The 14,660-nt window shown below is 41.2% G+C and overlaps 1 protein-coding gene and 1 pseudogene across 1 annotated transcript in view; both read left to right on the forward strand.

Annotated features, from left to right (window-relative positions):
• Nucleotides 1-14,660, forward strand: part of LOC128091488 (ATPase family AAA domain-containing protein 2-like) — a 41,768-nt gene that overhangs the window by 22,261 nt on the left and 4,847 nt on the right. The window lies entirely within an intron of this gene.
• Nucleotides 1-14,660, forward strand: part of LOC128091489 (ATPase family AAA domain-containing protein 2-like) — a 37,997-nt pseudogene that overhangs the window by 21,178 nt on the left and 2,159 nt on the right.

Genomic DNA, 14,660 nt, shown 5'->3' on the forward strand with positions numbered 1-14,660 from the left:
TGTTTTCTCTTGAAACAGTGCTGTTTTACACTTACAGTATTACTGATTTTCACTCTAGGCATATCGCATGAGGCCTTCAATTATTTTCTTTGATGAGATTGATGGTCTTGCTCCAGTCCGGTCCAGTAAACAAGACCAGATTCATAGGTATTATGTTTTCCATGTCTACGTAGAATCTGCTGGGAGTGGGAGGGCGATGATGACCACTTTGTATTACTCATTAATTTATCCTGAAAACTTGTAGCTCGGTGCTCCTAAACTTGAGATTATTTGAGACAACAGTTGAAAACAATTCACTTGCTCAATACGAGCACAAGGTCTGTGTTACCTGACCTATTTTTGTCTGTCTTAAAATGAGTCACTGATGAGCATCATCAACAGAATTGTGTCCTTTTTTGAGGACTCGCTGCAGAAAGTAATAGAATCAAAGAATTGCTCAGGTGGGAGAAGACCTTTGAGATCATAAAGTCCAAACACAGCCTAATTATACTACCCTAACTAACAAGCCATTGCAAAATCAAGTCCCTGAGCACCACATTCAAATGGTTTTTAAACACGTTCAGGGATGGAGACTCAGCACCTCCCTAGGGAGCCTATTCCAGCGCTTTACAACCCCTTCAGTAAAGATATGCAACCTAAACCTCCCCTGCTGCAACTCGAGGCCATTTCCCCTCATCCTGTCACCTGCCACCAGTGAGAAGAGGCCAACCCCACTCACTGCAATCACCTTTCGGATATCTGAGAAGAGCCATAAGATCTCCACTCAACCTCCTCTTCCGCAGGCTAAATGGCCCCAGTTTCTTTAACTAGCTTCTCATAGGCCATATTCTCCAAGCCCTTCACAAGCCTACTTGGCTTTCTTTAGACCTGTTTCAGCAAGCTCAGTGTCCTTTCTGTATTGAGGTGCCCAGAGCTGAACACAACACTAAGTCATGTGGATTGTATCAAAACTTACTGAACCGGTGAATAAAAATTGTATTTTTTCTATCAGCTCCATCGTATCAACGCTTCTGGCACTCATGGATGGGTTGGACAGCAGAGGGGAGGTGGTTGTCATCGGTGCCACCAACCGACTGGATGCCATCGATCCAGCGTTACGAAGACCTGGACGCTTTGACCGAGAATTCTTCTTTGGCCTCCCAAATAAAGAGGTCAGAAAGTAAATACAACCTTAATGCTAATGTGACAAAGTCCGATTTCATAGCAAAAAGTTGTGCAGATTGGATGAAAGGCTGATATCTGGAGACACTTCCATACTGCGCGGAGCAAATCTGCTGCTGAATATATATGATGACAACTTCAACAAGTAGTTCACTCTACATTAATTTTGGTTTCACTGTGACTAGTCAAGAAAAACAGGATGTTGCTTGTCACAGGCATGTTTTAAGAAGGAATGAAAATGCAAATTGGCTTTAAACTATTGTTCTCTCATCTTGAAGGTGAAGGAAGTGGTGTACATCCTCAGTAATTACTTTTTGCTTTTATCTTGACTGGTGATGGAATGTATTCAGAGCTTTCCCAAAGTTGTTTTGTTTGCTTAATTACTCAATCTGCTTGGGCATTTTCACCTTGAAGTTCTGCTCTTGGTCTCAGTAATTCACTTATGAGTGGATGGAGGCGTACTTCATTAGATTGTTCTAATTGGGAGTTACCTATAATAGCTGACATTCTTACTGCTTCATATTGACAGAGGCTTGGGTGAAGATGTGAAGTGCACTGCAGAGGGGAAGGGCTTGGGAAGCTTCTAGTTCAGTGGCAGTGATTAACCAAGGTTAAAACTGGTGTCTAGTTTGAGTCCTAGTTATTTTCTTTATAGAAATTGCAGCAGCTTGAAGAGTGGTACTAGAATTACTTTACTTGAATGAACTGACAGAAAAGCAAGTGCAGTGAACTGATGGGACTGTCACCATGAAATTTTCCAAATTTAAGAGAAATTTCTTGGAGGGGGAAAATAAAAAATGCTTTTCATGATAGTTTTCTATGCTTTTTTGCTGAAGATCATTAGGTCACGTATTTTGGAAACCTTTATGTAAGCTAGAATTGCCCTTTCTTTAACTGCAGGTTCTCAGAAAAAAAGATAAATAAACTTAGAATTCTTAGATTTCCTGCTTGAAAATGAACATATTAAATTAACTATAGAAATGTTTGGGTTGGGAGTGATCTAAAGATCATCTACTTGCAATCCCCTTGCTATAGGCAGGGACACCTCCCTCTAAACCAGGCTGCTCAAAACCCCATCCAGCCTGGCATTAAACATCTCCAGGGAGGGAGCATCCACAACCTCAGTGGGCAACCTGTTCCAGTGTCTCACCACCTCACAGTGAAGAATTTCTTCCTACTATCTAGTCTAAATCTATGCTCTACCAGATTAAATCCATTTCCCCTTGTCCTGTCACTCTTTCTCCCTATAAAAAGTCCCTCCCCAGCTTTCCTGTAGACCTTCTTCAGCTACTATAAGATCTCCCTGGAGACTTCTCTATGCTGAAAAGCCTCAGTTCTCCCAGCCTGTCCTCATAGAGGAGATGCTTTGCCCTCTGATCGTCTTTGTGGCCCTCTGGACTTGCTCCAGCAGCTCAGTGTCCTTCTTGTGTTGGCACCCCAGAACTGGACACAATACACCAGGTGGGATCTCACAAAAGCAGAGCAGGGGGGCAGAGTCACCCCTCTCAACCTGCTGGTTGCACTTCTTTCAATGCATGCCAGTATACAAATGGCCTTCTGGGCTGCAAGTGTGCATTGTGAGCTCACGTTGAGTCTTTCATCAACAAGCATTCCCAAATCCTTCTCTGCTCTCAAGCAGTTCTCCACCCAGCCTGTATTTGTACTTGGGACTGCCTCAACCCAGGTGCAGGGCCCTGTGCTTGGCCTTGTTGAACTTCATGAGGTTGGCGTGGGCTCACCTTTTAAGCCTGTCCAGGTCCCTGTGGATGGCATCCTTTCCCTCTACCGTGTCAACTGCACCAAACGTTTAGCAGATAAGCAAACTGTTTGTAGTATTATGAAGCTTTTGAGGGAGTGCTGTTTCTTTAGTTGTTGCTGTTTTTAGAAAAACATAGGACAAAATGAAACGCAACAATTTTTTGTTCCCAGGCTAGAAAAGAAATTCTCAAGATCCATACCCGTGACTGGACTCCTAAGCTGTTGGACACCTTCATAGATGAGCTTGCTACAGAATGTGTTGGTAAGACTGAAAACAAAACGTGTTAGTGACTGTGACTGAGTTCCAAGGAGTCTTATCTTGTACCCAGCGGTACCCAAGCTGCTGTGCTGTGCTGCAGAACCAGTCCATTAGGCAGCTGGCGTGCCTTCGCAGCAGTCAAAATCAGCTGCTTTCATCTGCATCCCTTTTGTTGTTGTTGTCACTGTTGTCTCAGAACATTGAATGGGTTTGAGGCATCTTGCCCCAGAACAAAGTTGTGATTAGGAAACTGTTTCATAGGCCTTGGATACCAGGCAGTCAGTCACAGAACAAAACTTCCCTGCTGTGCAGTAATAGCTTAAATTCTCTGTTAACCCACGCGGATTCTTTAAATGTTGCACCTTGGAAACCTGGACTTTGGCTCATGTTTTTGCCTGAGACTGATGTAACCCTTAATTCTTTGTTTATTTAGGGTACTGCGGGGCTGATATAAAATCTTTGTGTGCTGAGGCTGCTCTCTGTGCCCTCCGCCGACGATATCCTCAAATCTACACCAGTAATGAGAAATTGCAACTGGACGTGAATTCTATTCAAATAAAAGCCGAAGATTTTATGATGGCTCTGCAAAAAACCGTTCCGGCGTCACAGAGGGCTGTGCCATCACCGGGCCAAGCACTGTCACCTGTTATGGCACCATTACTAGCAAATACACTGTCAAGAATCTTACGAGCCCTACAAAGGGTATTTCCTCACGCAGAGCTTGCAATGAAGAAGGACCAGCAGCAAGGTATAACAACAGGATCCACTTTAAGATTTTGCCAAAGCAAAAGCTTCTCATTTGTGCAGTCAGTGTACACAAACACTTCAGATGTAACAGTGATAGAATTTTATGATTTGTGTGTGCGTGCTTTTATTCTGGGAGTAACTGGTGGAATGTAATGCATAGCATTTATTCTGGATTCTAAAGTGAAATATAGTGAGATGGAAGTACTGAAGGGCTCGACACATAGGAGAGCAGTACACATTCTCTGCTAAAGCATCCTGTTTCCAACAGTTGCTAACATCTTTAGCATTTGTAGAGACAGAGATAAGTATTGAAGCGTAAGGCTCGTTCCAGTCCTGGTTAATGGAGATCCCTTTAGAGTGACATGCTGATTTCTGGAGAATATTCTACTAGTGTTACTCTCAGCTGAGCTGGTAATTTCATTGGCTTTGGTAAAACAGAAGCAGAAAGGGTAGGGGATTGGTAATTGCCCTGCCGTTCTGTTGCCTTCCTTCCATTATTTTCTCCTTCAGTTATCTTTAAGGATCCTCCATTAGAAGATGGGTTTGTCACTGTCATGATTTATTAGTCCTAGACCAGGGAGTCTGTGGCCACCACATCCTTAATCTCCATGTTTCCACTGTGAGAACCTGCTCCAGGAAGTAATAGCCTTCTTGGATTTTTTAGCTATTTAAGAACTGCACAAATTTTTCCTAATTATATTTATTCCATGGGGAAAAGAATGAACAACTGAGAAACATACCTTCTACATGTTGTGGAACTTAAAGGAGCAGCACTGCAGAGATGTGCAGCCTCCATAGATGAGTAGCAGGATGATCTCTAGGAAATAACAGTCAGCACGTGACCTGAAATGAAGAAGGGGTTTTGACATTGATTTTGAAGCTGAAGAGCAAGAGAAAGAGGCACAGAGTGTTTAGGAAAAAATAACAAGCCTCTTTTGTCTTTCAGGCAATTTAAATCCTTTCTTAAAAGGTGGTACATTTGGCAGAAATTATGAATCCCCCTCAATCTTTGAAGAGAATTGCAGACCGCGGGGAAAATTCCTTGATTTTAGTAGGTAAATGTCTGTTCCAATTGCATTTAAATTCTACTTTTTAAGCAGTTTTGGCTGTTACAAATAAGGGGGGTGGTAGATGTTGAAGTAGAATACAATGTGTGCGTTGAGGGGGTAATAGTTATTTGCAAGAAGTAAGCATGAAGGTACTGAACTTCTAGTTAAATGCATTGCTAGAACTGATCAAATTCAAAACTGAAACAATCAGCTTTCTTTACCTAAGCCAAGTGATCCTCAGGCTATTAGAGCATGTAGATTTAGAATACTCAAAACCATGGAACTCCATCTATCACCTCAGCTTGAAAAGCCTGTGTGGATTTGTGCAGCCCTCTTGCCCATCTGTTTTCCAGGACTGTGAAACCAGTAGCAAATTACGTAGCAGGAACTCAAAACTGTTTTTGCTACCATTCAGCCTCTAACTTCTGTTAATGTTCTCATGTGGAAGTCAAGCCCACAGCTCAGATGTTAGATTATGTTATTGCAGCCAAATCAGACTTTTTTTTCCACAATCCTATTGCTGCTCTGTTCAGGAAATTTTCTGCCCTATGAAGAAATATTTTGTTTGTATATAATATACTGCTGTAACTCAAGGAGTGCAACTCTGTGCTCCATTAGATATGGCCAATGTATTGCAGTGCCCACACCCATTCTTTTCTAACAGCGTTGCTCTGCTCCTTTCTTCCTACCTTCTCCAGTAATTATGGCCACGTCAGCTAAATTTGACAGATGTAGTCAAAACTCAATAACTTGAATGAGAGCCCTACTGAAGGTTAGTGTCTGGCTGACAGTGACATCCAGATGGGTGTGTGCTGGAAGTTGTTGTGCTCCTTCATCTCGGGTAACTAGCCAGTTGTCGGGTGTGTATTTAGCTGGACAACCTCCATGCACAAATTTAGGAGCCATTAATTAAAAGAGCAAGATGAGTGGCAGATATGACAGGGATTAGTAGGATTTTTTAGGGGGCAGTAAGCAGTTTGTAAGAACGTGGGTTTTGATAGACTTCCTGGTCACAGAGCTTGACTTGCTGGAATATGAAGAGTATTGTAAATAGATGCATATGTAGAAAAGAAATACTTTGAACATCTTGGTGTCTATTTCTTTTTTTTTTTTTTTTTTACTGTTCTTTTTCTAGGAAAGCTTACTGGCAGCCTACATCCTGCAGGCCACATCTGCTGTTAGTAGGAAAGGCAGGATATGGCCAGGCATCCCACTTGGCACCTGCTGTTTTGCATGCTCTGGAAATGTTTCCAGTTCATACTCTGGACATGTCAGTTTTATTTGTTAACACGTCATCACCTGAAGAGACATGTGCACAGGTATCTTTTTTTTTTTTTCACTCTTTAATCTCACAATCTCATTAATTAAATGTAAACAGTCAATTGAGTTGCAAGATGAGCAAAATTCACTGCTAGTGGCAGTGGCATTATTGTTCTGTTCATGTCTGAAAAATCACCTTTTTTTTCTTTTAATCTAGTCCTACACAGTAGGAATGTTGTACATGGCCGTAGTTTTCACTGCAAATTTAACAGTGAGAATGCAATTCAGGAATCTGAAAGATGCTGCTAATAATCCTCTCTCTGTGGCAGGAAATCCTGCTCGTCTCAATAAGATTCAGAAAGTAATTTTCATTACCTTCTAAGACTGTGCTCCCAGTAGATGGCTCTGCATCAGACTGCATATTCTGCAGTTCTGTATCCTTTGTTGTTGTTGTTATATTTGTAAGGCAACCAATGTTTCAGGGAAGTGTCTGGGTTTTTTGTTGATAGTTTTCTATGTTTGTTACACGTCCATCTTATATGTTTTGTGCTGCTGCAGTACATGCAGTAAGTGCATTAAAAATCACAACACTTAGATTTGTACAGTGGAGAGGTTTTTCTTAACTAGAAGAAACAAACAGATCCTAGAGCCAATTTGCTTTCAGGCGAAAAATCTGTTGTTGGGAGTCACTTTTCTTCTTTATTAGAAGCATTTGAGAGCAGCGCAAGTAAGGACAGGCATGATATGTGACTGGTTACTCCTTTGTCCCACGTTTCCTTTTTTGTTGTGTGATGGCTGTGTCTGTGGCCATAGAACCATGGTGTGAAGTCACTGCCTGGATATACGCTTCCCATCTTGCAGCTGGTGCAACCTGAATGCTGATAGCATGAAAGAGTGCACAGAGAAATGTGTCGTGTAAGGATGCTTGCCATGTGGTAGATGCATGTCCTCTTGTGTGATGTGCCATATGTGGGCAGTGGCTTGTTGGACTTCCTGAGCTTGTTGTCTGATCTGATGAATCCTTTGCTAAGGAGAAACTGAGTTACAGAACCATTTGTTCAGGCTGAAGACCTCACGAAAATGTACCAGAAAATATGAATTAAAACTAGGATTCTTTTGCAGCGCAGCCCTCGTCTTTTCACCTAAGCCTTTGTTTCTTCAGACTGTGCTGCAGGCTGACTTGGATATGTGTCTGCTCTGAACTGAAAGTGGTGCAGCCACAATCATGTAGGAATTGAGCTCGACTAAAACAGCTTGCTGAGGGGTCAGGCTTGGTTCTTCTGGCACGCCACCACACTGCTTGAGTTGCAAGGCTCTTTTGGAGTTCTCTCATACCTAAGAAGTTTTGAATAAAGGCAGATTCAGGTCTGGTTCTGTCTGTGTAGCAATGATCTATATTGAAGCAAAAGTAGCAATGTTGCCCTCTTAGTGGTTCTTTGTTTGTTTTGATGGTTTGGCTTTGTGTACGTGCATTTCCTAGGATAGTTTGATGGATACGTAGACTTATTGATTAGCAGCCTATTCTACATGGTTGAGTTGTCTCATCCAACCTTTTGTTTTGCTAGTTGATCCGAGAAGCTCAGAGGACAGCACCAAGCATAATTTATATCCCACACATCCATTTGTGGTGGGACAGTGTTGGAGCTACACTGAAAGCTACCTTTCTATCACTAATTCGGAACATTCCACCATTTGCTCCAGTCTTGCTGCTTGCAACATCAGATGTCTGTCACACAGCTCTCCCGGCTGAGGTATTTCTGTCAATGCTTCTCTTAACTCTTCATTCAGTTTCTTGTTGTTTGAGGAACACTTGAGGCACTGGAGTGCTGTGCTTTCTGAAAATGCATACTGTCGTGATTTAGGCTCCCTAACAAATCCCTTCAAATTTGCTTAGAATGAAAATGCTGAAAGCATTTGCCTCAAGTGGTTTTTGAGTCAAATGACCAACTTTGACCCAATGTTTCCCCTCCTTCTCACAAGCGGGTAAGGTAAATTTACTTCAGGCAATAATTTGAGTGACTGCAAGGCAGTTGGGTATCTACTTTGTCCAGACTGTGCAGTCCTTACAGTGGAGGTAGCAAAAATATATCTTTAGTGAGAACATTTCTTGTGATGTACTGCCATTGCATAGTAGGGTGGATAAAATGCTAGTAATTAAATGTAACTTAGAGTAAGTTAAGATTGCAAGACTTGTAGGAAAAAAAATCCATCCCTTTCCTTGTAAAGGCTAAAGATTCAAATCGGAAGCAGAGTTCCAACTTCTTTCTAAGTAACTGTGAAATCCAACTTTTATTGTATTCTAACTAAACTTCAATAAGCGTACATGTGCTTACTGATGAATCCTTTGCAGACTTCTAAGAGTCTGCATTAAAGTGTTCAGAATGGAAACGTGCTGTTTTCACTCTGATGACTTTGTCTCAGTGCTTAAAGGGGAAGACGGTATTGCCTAGATGTGTTTGTTATGGAATGCTTTGGGAGTGCTTAAGTTTCCACAGAAGTTTTTATACTGGTCAATAAATTCCTTCTAAGATAATATTGAAATTCTTTCCCTACCTCTTGATAGTAAAGGTAGAAAAATAGACTGCACCTTAGAAGCGTGCAAATTGAGACCTTATTTAAATACAGAAATAAAAACTTATTAGAAAGCTCTCTCTGGTCTACTGAACTGAATCCTTTCTCTTCCTTCTCTAGCTACTATGCAGGTTAAAATTAAAGGGCAGCGAGGGAAGTCGGTACAAAGTGAGTGGTCTTAGATGTTGTGAATGTCACAACGTTACCAGTTTATCCTACAGTTTTCTCTTCGTGCTTTAGGTACAAACATTGTTTAACAGTGATTTTGGAGAAGTTTTCAATATCCAATCTCCCAGTGAGGATGAAAGAAAACATTTTTTTGAGGACTTGATCATTAATCAAGCTGCTAAACCTCCCGCTTCAAGAAGGAAAGCAGGTGAGGATATTCGACATCTGAAACTTTCCCAACTGCAAGTTAGTTGCTGTTCAGTATTTGCTTGGGTGGCAGTTTTCTATCAGTACTTATTGCATGTGCTTGTATTTGAGTACCTGACATTGGCTAAAATTTTCTGATTAATTGAAGCTGGGCAGACATTGGAAGTATTGCCTGTAGCACCACCACCTGAACCTCGACCTCTGACAGAGGAAGAAATGAAGTGTCTGGAGGAGCAGGAGAAAAATACCTTGCGTGAACTTCGAATTTTCCTGAGGGATGTTACTCACAGACTTGCTGTCGACAGACGTTTCAAGGCCTTCACAAAGCCTGTTGACCCAGAGGAGGTAAAGTGATGTTGATCTATAATGCCATTTCATCTATGTGTGCATATAACTTCTCAGTGTTCATGAGCTCTGTATAGGAAGGTTTCTCCTTGTTTTTAGGACTGTACTCTTAGTGATATTGCAAGAAGAGCTTTTACGTTTGCTGATTTCTTTAGGCTCTCAGCTGTCTGTTGTTTGAATATTCAGTCAAAGCTTTATTTTTGTTCTAAAACATCAGATCAAAAGCCAACACAGTTTGCTTTTCAAAAGATTTTTGATAAGACACACCATAGCACGGGAAAACATAGAGGCATCTTTCTCTATAATGACAACTGTTGTTTATGGGAGTATTTTAATAAGGCCTAGAGCACTTTTGTGGACTGCCCGTTGTTTCTGTGGGAACAGGAGTAGAAGCAGCAGTTTGTAAAATAGTTTTGAGGTTCTGTTCTCTGTTTCATCTGGGAATACTCAGTATGAGATCATCCGTAAGTGTTGTGTGGTTTCTTCTTTCTCCCATATACTTCTTAGGTCCCCTTATCTCCTTTAGTGACAAGTGAATAAGTCTAAATCAGGGGTGTATCATTACAAGTCACCTGTAGTTTTCATAGAGCTGTGTACCAGCAAAGTCCTGTTCCCTTAGGGATCTGCTGACTTTTCCCCTCCGTTCCTGAGGTGTGAATAATCTGAACAAATATATATGTCCTCATCTCAACTAGTCATTAGGCTCCTCTTACAGTCTGAGTGAAACAGTCTGCACCTCTGAGTCCAGTCATCTCATTCTGAAGTAGATGCCAGCATGGACATTCATTCAGCTGCAATTCATGCAGCCTTTTTCTCACTGCCAACAACAAAGCGAATGTTGGGTGACTTCCCCAGACTTCTTTGCTGTGATTTTTCTGAGACAAAGTGAAATGAAGCTGTTTTGCACTATCTGTGTGCTTCTGACCTCCCTGTTTCTTTTTCTTTATTCCATTTCCAACAAGTTATAAAGAGCCCTTCCATTTCCCAGCAGTTTGCTAGTTAATGTCAGTATCTCCTGATGTCACAAATATTCAGGGCTTTTAAGAAGTCATTTAGTTGAAGTTTTTAAAATGAAGAATTTTGGTAGATGATGTGCGAGTCCAATAAACCCTCTGAACGTTTCTGTTCCATCTGTAGGTGCCTGACTATGGCACAGTTATTAAGCATCCAATGGATCTTTCCACGGTTTTATCTAAGATTGATTTGCACCAGTACCTAACTGCAGGAGATTTCCTGGAAGATATTGATCTCATCTGTAGTAATGCCTTAGAATATAACCCGGATAAAGACCCTGCAGGTGAGTGAGCACTTTTGATCCTTGTAAAATGCATAGATGGATCAATGGTGTGCGTAGGCGATAGACTGCATCAGATCCTTTTTAACATCCATGGACAGCATTGCTTGTCAGATTGTAGATTTTGTGGCACTTAACTACTTGGATGTGGAATGTAAGTGTGAATGTAAATAAAAGTATTTCCTGAGATATCCTTTTTCAGAAACTACCAATGCAGAGCAACTTTTTTCTCTGTGATCAAGAGTTTCACTGCCTGACTAAGTTCTGCCTGTAAAATTTCAGATCGTCTCATTAGGCACCGAGCTTGTAGTTTGAAAGACACTGCATATTCCATTGTGAAGGGAGAGATAGATGAAGATTTAGAACAACGTTGTGAAGAAATTAAAGAATCTCGTAAGAAAAGAGGTGTGTGTTTTAAGGGTCAGGATTTTAAGTCTTTAAGTCTCGTCTCTGTATTTGTAGCTGAAAATGCAAGACAGGCTTCTTTGCTTTCTGTTCTTTATCGCAAGGTTGCAGCTCTTCAACATATGCTCCAGATTTCTACACAGTGATGCCAAAGGAAAACTGTGCTCCTGGATGTAAGAAAACAGATGCCGAGGGCAGTGACAAAACAAAGATGACAGTGACACCTGTAGATGCCAGTACACCTGTCTCCAAGGGCAAGTTGCAATTTATTCAGACTTTCTGGGTGAACCTGCCAATGTCACTGATACTATCTCCTGTGTTATTGTGACAGAAAGAGTCAGGCATCAGAGAAACCTGTCACGCCCGTGGTTTTATGTTTTTGAATTTACTTCAAAAAGTGAGATAAATCCAGAGGTCATCCATCAGTACGGTTATGAATTAAAGTTCAAATAAAAAGTTGGCCTACCGGTACAAAACACTGGTCTTGATGACTTCACTGACGTTGAGTGGCTCCCAAATTGCTAATTCTTGGTATCATGGTTTCTGAATACTCAGCTCGTTTTCAATGATGCAAAAGAGCCTCTTCCTTCTCTCCTCCCTTCTGTCCCCAGAATGCTAAAATACTTGCTACCCCTTTACTGTTATTTCCAACTGAAGGGTGACAGTGAAGAAAAAGTGAGGAGCTATAAAAATAGAGATGGAAGGGGAACAGTCATTATTTCTTCCTGCTCCTTTGAGTAGGGCATGAAGAGACTTGGGCTTCTTTCCATCGGAACACATGACATGTTGTAAAGATTCCTGGTCTCAGGAGTGAGTGGGAAGCTTGCCACCGAGTTCACTCACATTTTGTGCAATCTTACCTAAATACGAAGCACGGTGGGCTTTTCTGTTGGGCAAAACCACAAAGTTTGTTTGTAACAAGGTTAGCAGAACCAGAAAGCATATGGCGTGTAAGTCTTTACAGGCTGGTTACAGATTGAACTTTTTTCTGAACGTAGGGAGTGTGTGCTTCAATTCCTTTGATGGGTTTCCTTGTAAGTCAAGTAAAATGAAGATGATGGATTTTGAAAGAATTACTTTCGTAATCTTTTGGTTTGCTTTTTCTACTGTTTCTTTGTAGAGGTGTCAAAAAGAAAACGCAAAAAAACCGATTCCTCTTTTCCCATTGCAAAGAGAAGAAGGTCTTTTCAATTCAATAAAGAGAATACAATTCCCAAAGATGACCCAAATGAGAGGGACGGAGAAGATTTTCAGGCAAGCTGTATTTCTAACATGGATCAGACTGAATTTGAACGCTCACAGGCTTCTACTTGGGAAGAAGGTGAAACTGTTCTTCAGGAACGGCAGACAAACAGCAATGAAAATAAAGCTGGATCAGAAAAGGAGAGAGGGGGGGGGCTTTTTGATATGGATACATCTGCTGGTGAAAAGGAGAGTGTCGGGCTGCCTGGACACTCAGACCTGAGAAGGGAAAGTGGTGTTTGCCAAAAACCAGACTTCTCTGAAAAGCAAGAGGCAAATGGTAAGTGAAATGTCCAACAGAACATTTAGTTCCACATTCCGTCTAAGGAGGATTGTATTATTTATTATTAGCCTTTGAATTCATTCTATTATTTGTGTGACATCTCCAGAGAATCAGCAGTTTCTTCAATAGCAATGTTGCCCATGTAATGATGTAAGCCAAGCTCACGTTTTTGTGTAGCTGCTCTTTTTTTCCTAAGATCTGTCTTTCTAATGTTACCGAACTGAAACAGAGCATTTGTTGACATTCTTTTGTTGTACGAGGAACTTTCCAATAATGAGCAGTGTCAGGTTAAAAAAATGCACTTGAAGCTGTGTGGATCCAGAGTAGCATGTGGGGTAGAAGACTTGCATCCTCATGTTTGCGATGTAAGATATTTCCTAACTTGAATTATTTTTGGAGTAGCATGAGGTGTTGTAATGGCAACATGACTGTTTCTTTTCCCTCTTTTATCCTTCTGTATTCTCTAGTGCTCTTTTTGCTCTGAATTTCTCATTTTGGCAGAGGACTGACTTTAGCTGGAAAGAAAATAGAAGCCAAGCGTTGCTCAGTGAAGGAGTTGTAACAGTGCTGTGTCTGTATTTGTAGAGGGAGATTGCATCCCAGCACAGGATGCTTCATGGACACAGTATTCCAGATCAACAGAAAACGTGACAGAGGAAATTTGTGTCATTCCAGATCCTTGTGTAATTCCCGTGACTCGTGCAAGATGTTCTCAGACCAAACAGAGGCACACGAGTGCTGAAAAAGTGACGGACATCATGACAGAGTCACCTGTTGTAGTGCTGGTGGATTACTGTGAGCTCAAAGTACGTCTAAGTTCAGCTTTGTTTAAATTGTGAAACAGGACATATTTTTGCTTTATGTGCAGTTATCAATTGAGGCAGTTGTTAACCAGTGCCAATTTACACAGTTAACGGCAGGGATATATAGCACAAATCAACCTACCGTGGGCTGTGATTGATGTGTTTCCACACCTACAGCTGCTGCAGATTTCTGTAGGTTGCTGTTTTTACTTCTGGTAAGCATTGTCTTAGGAGGCAGTTTTTCCACCTCAGTGTTAAAATTCAACCAGCCCTTTTACCTTAAAGCAGCCCAATGACAACCTGCCAGTACTGTTACTTATTAATGTTACTGCTAAACTTGCAAAAACAAAAGAGCCAAGGATCTTTTGCTATTCTAAACTTGTATTTTTCCCATTTTTTTTTCCTCAGCAACTGCTGGATATGGTCACTGATCTAACAAAGGAGGCTGATATATTCTATTTTGAAAAATTATACGCTAAAATTTGCCAGTGTATTTATCAACATCGAGACGATTATGACAAAACCAAATTACTGAAGGTAATTTTTGTCTCATAGCATGTTCTATCACTGGTATGCAGTGTACGTGCGTTCTGGATATCGTGCTGCTTTAGCATTACTCTTCACTGTTTTGTTGCCTGTGCAAAGACAAAAACCAAAGTAAGACTTTGTCATTTCAGTCTGGGAGGCACTTATCCATATTGCAAAACCATTGTTAGATTTGGCATAATTGGTGGTTTCAGCAGGAAAAAGCTTGAACTTGAAGACAACGAGTCACCCACACGGCCCTTTCCAAGCAGTTAGCATTAATCTGTCAGTAGCTTTTCTTGAGAACTGACTTAAGGGTAGACGTTCCACCCTTAAGAGCAATTAAAGTATGAAACATTAACAGGAGAGATTCTAGTGAGACTAGAGAAAAGTCTCAATTTCTAACCAGTGTGCTTGAGCATCTGTAATTGGATGCAAAGGGAGATTTCTGCCTGTGCCAGTTGTACACTAACGGGTCCAGCTCTCTGATCTCTTCCTGTAAGAGAGGATTTTGGAGTTGTCAGAACTCAACAGAAATCTTCCTGAGGCACCTTGGTCCAAGTCAGGCATTCCCAGTATTGCC

This window comes from Tympanuchus pallidicinctus, unplaced genomic scaffold (genome assembly GCF_026119805.1).
Source record: "Tympanuchus pallidicinctus isolate F22 unplaced genomic scaffold, pur_lepc_1.0 scaffold5, whole genome shotgun sequence".
NCBI classification, from domain to species: Eukaryota; Metazoa; Chordata; class Aves; order Galliformes; family Phasianidae; genus Tympanuchus; species Tympanuchus pallidicinctus.